Source organism: Diadema antillarum, unplaced genomic scaffold (assembly GCF_040938485.1).
Source record: "Diadema antillarum isolate AM-2024a unplaced genomic scaffold, OU_Dant_1.0 seq00000293_RagTag, whole genome shotgun sequence".
Taxonomy (NCBI): domain Eukaryota; kingdom Metazoa; phylum Echinodermata; class Echinoidea; order Diadematoida; family Diadematidae; genus Diadema; species Diadema antillarum.
In genome coordinates, this window is record NW_027271319.1 from 1357164 (window position 1) to 1369290 (window position 12127).

The 12127-nt window shown below is 36.6% G+C and overlaps 1 non-coding gene across 1 annotated transcript; it reads right to left on the reverse strand.

Moving 5' to 3' along the window:
- Positions 1-10419: 10419 nt before the first annotated feature.
- Positions 10420-10493, reverse strand: Trnat-agu (transfer RNA threonine (anticodon AGU)). The gene has a single exon. It is a non-coding gene; the product is annotated as a tRNA-Thr (tRNA).
- Positions 10494-12127: the final 1634 nt, after the last annotated feature.

The window sequence follows — 12127 nt, forward strand, 5'->3', positions numbered from 1 at the left end:
ATTTTCTCTCTTTCTCTCTTTTCTACCCTCTGTCTTTCCGACTTTCTTTCTCCCCCCCCCCCCCCCTCCCCGCCAGTCTGGAAGTAAAGCATTGGAGGTGTAAAATTACCCTTATTGGAACTTGAAGCGCTGTCACACATTCATTTCCGTGGGGAGTTTCCAAAAAGGCAACAACCAAAGTTGACAGAGCAACGGGGTTGCATGCCTCGTAGCTTCGCAATGCAAAACGAAAAGGCGCTCGTCTGAATGAAAACACAACGTACTTGTTTCCCCAGTCTGTCGCGCCCTTTTGCCTGTCTCCTTTTTCATCACATTCTTTTCGGCCGAATATCACAACCATTCTCCTGCTCCTGACTTTCCTTTAATGTCTTTCCTCCCCCTCCACCCACACTGTTAACAGTTAATGACAGTATACTTTGTGTCTGAAATACTACAAGTTACTTCTTGTTTGTTTGTTTTATTTTCACAGTTTATTCTTTCGTTTATCTTATCCTATAATTCATTCTATTTCAAACGGGAGATCGTATGCACTCCATCCATTTTTTTTGTTCTTTATCTCTTTGCGTAGCAATATAAAAACACTGCCTTTGACATCTGGAAATGTATCATAGTAATATATGTAATCATGATCATTGCTTCATCAATTATCCCCTCCCCCACCCCCCCCCCCCAAATAAGAAAATCATTCATCGTAAATCATCTACAAGAAATCTAGGGAAAAAGACCGATGAATGATTATTCTTTTAACTTCTGCACTCTGAGTTTAAATTCGACACATATTACCCGCGTATCAGGTAGGCCTACAGGTCTGTAATGCAATGTGTCGGAAACTCAGACGGTTAGATTCCAAATTAAGGCTTCGTCGCTTGTTCGTGAAGTCTGTGAAGACATTACACAAGCGCTCTCGACTGTGAAACTCAAAGAGAAACAGACAGACAAGCGGGAATAAAACAGACGACGAATCCTAATAAAGAAAGAAAGAGAATCTTCGTCTTCCACAGATTATTCATGTATCCATTCCAGGGGAAGTAATTACCTAATAATTTGTGTCTCCGCAGAAGAATTAATCATACCAGTGACCTTTTAGTTGGCGTGGCACGACAAAGGATGACGTAAAAAGCAAAGATCGCTGGATAAAACATACTTTCCCTGCAACAGCCCATCTTTTTATCCAGGGTATAATGCGTTCTGAGTGAAGATATTGTAACTTTACCTTGGTATACACGGCGAAAGCGACCCGGAGTGGTGATGTAATAATCATAGCGATACGATAGCCATCTTCATTATTGTATAATACATCTACGCTCGAGACAACCCGATAAGTGCATTTTGTTCATTAGGGCTTGGAGCTGTAGCTCCATGATTCGGGTGAATGTATTGTATAAATGTACATGTGTGTGTGTGTGTGTGTGTGTGTGTGTGTGTGTGTGTGTGTGTGTGATAATTCAAACAGTACTGCCACGCTCCGATATAATCTGTTCTATGCAGTACTGTACCTCAGACAAATCGGAAAAAAGACGCATTTATATCGTTAAATCCGATTTCACTGATCTACTTGCTATCATAGAGTCCTCCCTTAAGCCCCATCCCCTTTATGCTGCATGGTGTTTTTGTTTGTTTGTTTGTTTATTTGTTCGTTTGTTTTCTATCCGAAGTCTATAACCTTTCATAAATGTATTTTCACTCGGTATATTCGTCTTATCATTATAATTTCATAGGGGCACCATTTAGTCAGTATAGTCAACTTTGCTTTTTGTGACAGTCGGTGCGAAAAGTTTTAGTTATCATGCACTTTATAACAAGAGCAAGTGTAAAGTAAGTTAACATTAGACAATGTCATAAAGAGATGTTTTCTTTTACATAATTTGCATTAAAACAATCAACCCATGAGGTATATAGAATTATGTGAAAACATTTTTATCTATATCCTTGAGTTTGTCATATATCTCGTTTATTTATTTTGCATTTATATATTTCATCGTATGTATCTTTTAAGACGGTTGTATTTCCTTTCCATTTTTGTATGATGAATACATGTAGTTGCAGAAAGAAAACGAACCAATTTGAACTGAATTCAACCCATTGCATGTATTACAACGTAGAAACCATGAAAACGTAGTTTGCCATTTAACCAGCTGTATGTGAGCACCTTATAGGGGTCCTGCAGGGATTTGTGCATTTCAGTGGAAATGGAGTAGCTGTAAACAGTTCTTTTTATTTTACCTGGAAACTGTCTCGTGCTTGTATGTGTGTGTGTGTGGGTGTGTGTGTGCGTGTGCGTGTGTGCGTGTGTGGGTGTGTGAGCGTATGTGTGTGTGCGTGAGTGTTTGTGTGTTAGTTTCCTTTTTGTCTTTCTTTCTTGTTTTTCTTTGAATTCAATTTGCCTAGTTTTGTTATTTTTATGAATTATTGTATTTGAGGCGACTGCAAAATACAATAAGCTTTGTTGTTTTTAACAGCTGAAGTGCCCACCATTTCCAACAAATTTAATCCGGTATTGTCATAAAAATCACGATATCTATTGTACTTTAGTTCTTAGTATGTTGTAATAATGATAATGATAATCATATGGTATTTATTAGGCGCCAAATCCATCTAATAGTTGAATCCTTCAGGTGCAACTTGCGCTTAATACAAATTACATGTAGGAAAGGAAAGAAAACAACAAAGTGAAACAGTACATTATTGTTTTGACTTTGATTTGATTTGAATTGATTTCCACTTTATGTTCACAAAAGTGTGAAACAAATGTAAATGAGTTTCACTGAGTATTAAGATAATTACTTTGATATATTATACAGTGATATTTTGTCCATTCTTTTGTACAAGAATATGAAAGTAATTGTAATCAATTATTGAAGGCCAAACTAAACAAATACTTCTTGAGGTTTTTTTTTTAACAACTATTGTACTGATTTTATGTAATTATGTGTATTTGGATGTCTACTATTTTTATTCTTTGATAATCGAATATCTGTCTGATTTGAAATTCTACTTACTGGAGCTGATCTGGATGTGTATGCTGATGACAAGTTTTTGTTATGATTAAACTTTTTGTCTGTGTTTTTTATGTTTTATCTCAGGAACTAGATGAAAAACAGCTCACGCTGATCAAGCCATCCTGAATAAATGTTTTAATAAATAAGACGGATAAATCATTGCAATCGCACTTTTCTTTGAAATGAACATTGATAAATGAAACAGTTTCAATTTTGATTTCAGCTTTAGTTTTACTTTCATTTTCAAAACAATATACAAGTGTATCACATTCGGCAAAATTACAATTCATTCCATTGCATTTAATATAACATATGGAAATATGTCTTGCTTCATGATATGAGGACCGGAAGTGAAAATGGAGGGGCTGCTAAAATCGAACTTGTATGAGCAAGTCAACCCCTCACTTGCAGTTTATATAACACTCAAAATATAGGCAAAAATAAAAAGCAAATTCAGTAGTACAATAGTACATTATTTATGACTGGTCTGCTGGTAACATGACGAACTCGCGCGCGCGCGCGCGCGCGCGCGCACACACACACACACACACACAAGTACGCACACAAGAAGGTACACAAGTCAAGTTTGCGGTCAGCCAGTAAAGAACAGCAAAGAGTATGTGGGATCCCCCGATCCCTCACCCAAGGAAGCTTTTCCCACTATAATGTAATCATCCAATTAACCCAAGTAATCCACCATCATCTGCCTTTGTAACCATGAGATCCTTGTAAGCTAACATTGCAGAAAAAAAAAAACAGGTAGGCCCCTGGGTCTACAAGATTAAGCCATTTCTTCAGATAAACGATACACCATAATGTAGGGAATGATAACCTATTTAGTAATGGTTCCAGTAAGAAAAGGGTTGATCTCCTAAACAAACAACAGCCAAGAAGTAGACATTTTGATTTTTGCATTTGATTTGATTTATTTTCTGCATTTTTTCACAAAATCATCTATAACATTAACCCAAAAAAATTCCAAAAGTAATCACAGAGTAAAATATCATAATTATATCATTCTTGCGTTGTCCTTTTTTTTTCTTGGGGGGGGGGGGGGGTTGATGGTGGGAGGGGCTATGTTGATGATAATTGCAAACATTTCGATGGAACTTAGCGGAAAAAGAAAATCTGCTTTCAATAATGTGTCACAATCCTTTCATGGCTGAATCCAATTATACCCCCCCCCCCCCAAAAAAAAAGAAGAAGTTTATTTTCATATTTCACTTGACATCTGATACATAATACTTAAAGGAAACCAAAACCCAAAGAGATATGTGGATTGCGTGAAAGCAGCAACATTAGTAGAACACATCAGTGAAAGCTTGAGGAATTGGACAATCGATGCAAAAAATTGTTATTTCTCTTCCCAAAGACAATATCGCAATTTCTCTATTCAACTCTATCATTACCTTACTTAAATTACGGAATATTGGCCTGGGGAATTGCTCAAAGACTAAAATTGATTCGTTATTTTTGATTGAGAAAAAGGTATTGCGGATCAAAAATCGTGCACATTTTTTGATCATACTAAAGAATTGTTTGTTTCAAGTAAATTGCTAAAAATTTCTGATTATGTATTTGTATCATGTTGGAATTTGTATGTATAAGTTGGATATTGGCGATCCTCCAAGTATATTTTCCTCAATGTTTGTTAAAAACAGTGATATCCATACTTACCCTACAAGACACAGTGGATCCTATCATTTTTCCCCGTTCGTACAGTTTTAGCCCTTAAGACAATTATTTCTACCGGCCCTTCTTTCTGGAATGAGTTAAATTCTCTTCGGTTGCAATCAAGTTTTCTAAGTTCCTTTAAACAAAATCTTACAGCAAATTTCCTAAAATCCTACGTTTGATTATTTTGCCGTGATCACTCGAAATATATCATTTATACTCACAAAGATTCCTCCCGTTGGTGACTTCATTTGTTTGATCAATTTGTTAGTTTACTTAGCATTGATGACTCTCTTAAAAAAATCGAGTGAAAAAATTCACTCTTAAAGGAGTGAATTAAAAAAAAGAGTGAATTTAGAGTGAGATTGGAGTGAATTTTGAGTGGAAATGTTCATTTTCACTCGTTTTAGAGTGACCTCAGGGATCACTCCAAAATCTTCGAGTGATCCTTGAAGTCACTCCAAAATGAGTGAAAATGAACATTTTCACTCAAAATTCACTCCAATTTCACTCCAATTTCACTCTTTTTTGAATTCACTCCTTTAAGAGTGAATATTTCCCTCGATTTTTTTTTTATAGAGAGATACCTTAAGTTTAATCATGAACATTATGCAACAACTTGTACACTCTATCATATTCTCGACATGTATTTTTGCGTGTTTCGTCATTTTTTACACTTACATTATTGTACTAAGAGCCTATATTTTATTCTTGGAACCTACATCCTGCAAGCTTTGCTTTTTAGGTTCCTCATATTACACGTTACTTATATGTCCCTATACATTTGTGCAATTTTGTTTCAAATTGACTGTTGTGCTAAACACATTTTTTTTCCTGAAATCAAATGGAATATAAAACTTGTATGAAATGTGAAATATGGAACATGAATAAAAAAAAGTAATGAGTTTTTAAAGTTTTGTGGTTGGAACCGCTGGATGAGGAGACTACTAGAGGTTATGACGTCATGTGTGGACAACAATATAAAGAAAATGTAAAGGGAAGTCCACAAAATTTCATTTTTCTTGAAAATTACACTTTCCATCAACTTGATACTGACATAATCATATGTTAAGAGTAGCAATTAATCCCCCTGCTTTCTGAAAGCGATTTGTAGTCAAATGCTCTTTCATTATGCTAGAAAATGACTTTTTTTTTGGAATTCCCTTTATATTTATTCCAGAATTTGGGTTCGTAAAACCAGTGTTTGTTTGTTTTGTTTTTTAGCTGAGAGTGTGTGAGTACGTGGATGGTAGCATGAACCGCATTTCGTGTAAGATACTCCAGTCATGTCTACCACTAATGAACACAAGATTTTTGGATCAGCGATAATGCAGACTAAAAAAAAAAAATGAGCAAGAGCAAATACAAATACGCATACATACACATACACACGCTCACGCAAAAAAAAAAAAGAGCACGGATGCCACCACTCTAAAACAACACGGTTACCATAGTGACAGCGAGGAGCTCATGAAAACGCAATCAAGCATTAGATAGTGATGTATCTTGCGAAAGACAATAATCTCGTCGACGAGTAAACGGATCTGACAACACATTTGAAAAACCAAATGCTAAATGTGCGCATGTGGAAACATAGCTATTTTATGCTGCTTCCCTCATCATTTTTCTTTCGAAGGCTCTTTCGTGTATTAGTATTCTTAAGCAGCTCTCTATTATTTTGGTTATTGTCAAACCAACAAAGAAGATTTCCTTCATCGCTTTATTTCTTTAGATAAAAAATAAAAGACCATTTACGAATGATGTATGGCATACAGATAAAGTTTACTCAATATATAATATCTCCTTCCTTTTTCTCCCTCAAGCTCTTACATTGTATGTACATTGTACATAAACACACACACACACACACACACACATACATACATACATAGATTATATATATTATTGTTATCATTATTAGGCATTTACATACGTTACACATAACTCATCTATATCACAGCTCTTACAGAAGATACATGTGTGAAAACAAATAAAGGTACATATAAATTATGCATTGTCGTACATAAACACGAACGAATGTGCAACAAGTTGCTATAGAAGTATACGTTTGTATTATATATTAGAAGCGTAAAACTGTTAATAAGTTCCTGGGAATTTCCTTCTCTATTTGATTCTCTCTTTGTCATGCTTTGCTCATCCCCTCTTATCTCTTTCATTTCCATCACCCGCAGACAAGGACTCATGTAACAAAAGGCGTCTATACGATACACGGTGATCCGTGCAACGAGTCAAGTCAGTTAAATGCACGTTGACGGTCCCGCCCACCATCGAAAGTTTTGTGTCAAACACTGACATTCTACCCGAGTGTGTCGACAACCTTTTATACCCACTGGCACACACCAAGTCGTACGCATTAGGAACGCTCGTGCACCCTACACTCCGGTACACACTTCTGTCTTCCCTTTTCTTTTCATCTGTTGTATCATCGTCGTTTCAACTGCATCGATCCACCCCTCCCCCCTCTTTTTTTTTTTGTTCTTCCCCTGTCGATAAAACTCTCCCACAAATGAAATGTCCCCAAACTTCCGACCCTCTACGCTCTCATCGGATTTCTGTCCCCTCTTTCGCTAACGATGTTTGTCTTGTCGTAAGTGGAGTCACTCCGCCTGGCTTCCGCCGCAATGCGCGCCCGCTCCCAGCCCCGATTCGTCATCCTACTCAGCGACCACAAGATCGTAACGAGAGCGATCGATTGAGCGTGATCACCGACAAACGCACAGACATCAGCACGCATGATTGGCAATCATTCCTCAGGTCTGCCATCGGTTAGCTAAAGAGGGGATGGCCCCTGTGTCACAGAAGGTTTGCTTGCTTGTTGAGAAAACTTTCTCCTTGTTGCTGATTTCTCAGTGCAAAGGTCTCGATCGCTGAAGCCGATAGTAAAAAAAACAATAACAACAAAACAACAACAACAACAACTGGATAAAAACTTTGTTTCATTCATTTATTGTGTCCATTATAATTTGATCCTTTAATGGACACTGTTTTTTTTTCCTGTATACAATTACTTGTAGGCCTAATTGCGGCTGTGTGTATGTGTGTTATAAGAATGTATAGTAACAACTGTATTTAAAGCTTTGTTGTTTGATGTATAGGCCCTACTCAACAGCTGGCATTTTTACAACAAATAATGTCCTTCTCTATTCTTTTGGGAACTGTATAGCTCAAATTCAGGCAGTCGTTGTTTTTGTTTGTTTGTGCTCTATGCGTATGTTTATGTGTGTGTGAATGTGCTTGGTTTTGGTATATAATGTGTTTGATTGGTTGCTTGTTTTAACAAGTTAATTCTTCCACCATCCACCAGTTTTAATCTGCGTAAAGAACACACAGGAACAAGGATCATCACTCGGGCGTGATATGGCGTTAGCACTCACGTGGAGCCCAGTTAGGAACCGACCTGGACCAGGGACCACCTCTCTGCCTGGACCAAACAGTCGCCCACGCTCGTCACAAGCGCACAACCACACCTGCGTACATTCTCACAAAATACCACGACAGCACTATACCACAACTACCAATAATTACAATTCTGTGTATTTCCGTGCTCTCCAACAAATGCTCGCGATGCAACACCTTCTAACTCTTTACCCAAATCCATTATCTCGATACGACTTTCACTGCAAATTGGTATAATTTGATCAAATTCTTATAGATGCTATTTTGCTTAGGGCTATTGAAGAAAAAAGAGGAAAAGGCAATTGATTTGAGGTCCTAACTTTAGTTTCTCTTTTGACATTGTTTGAAGCGCACTCGATATTACACTTTGGCATTATAGTTTCACAAACATCGCTGATCTACCATAACAGCTTTGGGAAATATATCAGGGCGGTATGCTTTCCTAAAGCGAAATTCCATCTTTCTCATTACCTCGTTAATGAAAACGCTGAGGGCCGAAAATCCAGAAATCCACGCTGGAAAAATGGGTAAATTGAGGTTTAAGTGGTATCAAGTAAATGGGATCAAATGATGGATGCCCGAGCCGTTTTTAGGTTGGGTCCTCCAAGTATCTTCATTGCTTCAGAATGCAAGCATGCATACACTCACCAAAAAATACACCATTCTGAACTATGAGGACAGCGAACTCTGTGAAAAATCAGTCGATTGAGTGGGCTTTCCTGCTCCTAATTGATGGATTGTTCTCATTTCTCATGCCGCGCGTTATCCATTCTGCTACCATGGCAACGTCAATCTCATCCATGAATTTTAGAGGTAACTTTCTTTTTACACTGTTCTAACTAAACTCATGCGTTATCTCTTTCTCTTTTTTTTTCTTCTAATTTTTTTTCAATTAATGTGATGGCGCATAAGGTTGGTCTTTATCACAGGGTTTGAATACCATTTTCAAAAGGGGTAGCGAATTGTATTGACACGATGTGATTCAGACCGTAGGACCTATAAGCTATTCAGAACGAAAATAGCTGGACAAAAACAACTGTAGGCAAACCAACAAACATACTGATTAATGTATGATAGGCTTTAGAATGTCTGCAATTTGACTGGTCAATCTTCATGCACTGATTTTTACTGATCAACACTGAGTCGGGTAAAATCCGAATGCATGGCTATGCGTCCCGTAAAATCCGAAATTATTAATTGTATAACGTACATTATTAGAACTCTGTCTGCTACATCATATAAAAATAATCATGAAAAAAAAACCAGAGTTCCATCATGTAAGTGCGGTCAAACAATGAAAAATACCAAAGCAACATGCTACTGAAAAAAAATGCGAAAGGTTTAGTGTTCAAAACTACCTATAGACATTTAATGTGAGGATTAGATTAAAGTTTATAATCATCAAACTCATTATTCAAATAAAATCTAATCATTCTCTTTTGTTACATATATGTATATATATGTATATATATATATATATATATATATATATATATATATATATATATTGATAAGGTAGTCCACGTGTTGGCAAGATAAAAAGATAAGTAACAAAGCTGCAACAAAGTTCATGCTGTATTCACCAACGGTTTATTTCTTCACACAAATTTTCGAGCGTCTCGCCGCCCTTTCTCAAGTGTTGATACTGAGAGCGCGCATCCTTGGTAACACGGTTGCAATATATTGTTATGGCTTAATTTTGTTATTGTTCTCTCAGTATCAACACTTGAGAAAGGGCGGCGAGACGCTCGAAAATTTGTGTGAAGAAATAAACCGTTGGTGAATACAGCATGAACTTTGTTGCAGCTTTGTTACTTATGTATATATATATATATATATATATATATATATATATATATATATATATTCTAAACAAGGAAGGAAAAACTGACTAGAAACAATTGTAATGATAAATAGCGAAAACTTTGAGAAAAAAAAATGGGTTTTCATCGGGATTCGAACCCGAGACCTCCGGATTACTAGACCGGTGCTCTATACCGACTGAGTTATTGAAAGCCCTAGATCGGTGTTCGTCCCAAACCCTTAACTCTCTTTGCTCGTGTGGTCAGAAGCTATAGTGTCTGTGTGTATATATATATATATATAGTGTGTGTGTGTGTGTGTGTGTGTGCCACACACACACACACACACACACACACACACACACATTAACCTGACATAAACCCAAATGATGTAAATCAACTTTGGAATAAATGTGAGGGATCGCCGAAGCGATGCATCTTTTTGTAATATATTTTGAAACAAGGAAGGAAAAACTGACCAGAAACAATTGTAATAATAAATAGCGAAAACTTTGAGCAAGAAAATGAGTTTTCATCGGGATTCGAACCCGAGACCTCCGGATTACTAGACCGGTGCTCTACCGACTGAGCTACTGAAAGCCCTAGATCGGTGTTCGTCCCAAACCCTTAACTCTCTTTGCTAGTGTGGTCAGAAGCTATAGTTCGAATCCCGATGAAAACCCATTTTCTTTGCTCAAAGTTTTCGCTATATGTATATATATATATATATATATATATATATATATATATATATATATATGTTGATAAGGTAGTCCACGTGTTGGCAAGATAAAAAGATAAGTAACAAAGCTGCAACAAAGTTCATGCTGTATTCACCAACGGTTTATTTCTTCACACAAATTTTCGAGCGTCTCGCCGCCCTTTCTCAAGTGTTGATATTATACCCATTTTGTTGAGTATCAACACTTGAGAAAGGGCGGCGAGACGCTCGAAAATTTGTGTGAAGAAATAAACCGTTGGTGAATACAGCATGAACTTTGTTGCAGCTTTGTTACTTATATATATATATATATATATATATATATATATATATATATATATATATAATTATATATTAATGTAATGAAAACTTTGAGCAAAGAAAATGGGTTTTCACTATTTATCATTTATTTCTAGTCAGTTTTCCCTTTCTTTGTTTCACTATGTATTACAAAGAAAAAAAAAGAAGCTGCTACATCGCTTCGGCGATCCCTCGCATTTATCCCAAAGTTAATTTACATCCTCTGGGTTTATGTCAGGTTAATGTATGTGTGTGTGGCACACATACACGCAATACAGCTTCTGACCACACGAGCAAAGAGAATCAAGGGTTATGGGACGAACACTGAACTAGGGCTTTTTATAGCTCAGGCGGTAGAGCACCGGTCTAGTAATCCGGAGGTCTCGGGTTCGAATCCGGGTGGAAACCCATTTTCTTTGCTCAAAGTTTTCACTACTTATCATTTATTTCTGGTTAGTTTTCCCTTTCTTTGTTGCATATATATACATCTATATAATATTATATAACAAGAAATTCTAAATTGGCATTAAAAAGCTCCATCCTGTCGGAGAAGCGCATGTTTTAAGAAACTAAGGACCATGACACAACCAGATAATCATTGCATTCTTCATCAACGACCACAGGGGACGTTTCATAGGCGTTTCGTCAGATATTTTTCTTTTTCTGACTATTTGTTACAAGCTACAGAAATTCTTGCATCTGAATGGCTGAGAGAAAATTTGTCAAAAAAAAAAAAAAATATCCGACAAAATGCTTCATGAAATGTTCCCCAGGACGCTATTTGATGTTAAACAGCGCAACCTGTGACTGCGCGTTTCGTCACAGGTTACGCGGTGACCATACACAAGTTGGCAGCAACAACAACAAATATACATAATTATAGCATATTCATTTATCATAGACGTCATATTTGTATTTGATATTTATATGGTATATATATGATATATAAATATATGCATGTATATATTTACATGCATTTCACTTGACTATATTGCAGACGCTTTTAATCGAAAGTGAGGTGGATTTCAACCGACCTGGTTCCTTTGAACTTCCCTTCGTTTACATTACTTCTTTACATTTTGATTGCTCCAACAAGGGCGATGAAGGGGAAAATGATATCAAGAAAAGAAATAAGTACATTGCAAACCTGTCTTATCAAATTTTCTCCAAGTCTCGACTGATGCAAGCTGACATAGCTGGTCATGATAAACTTT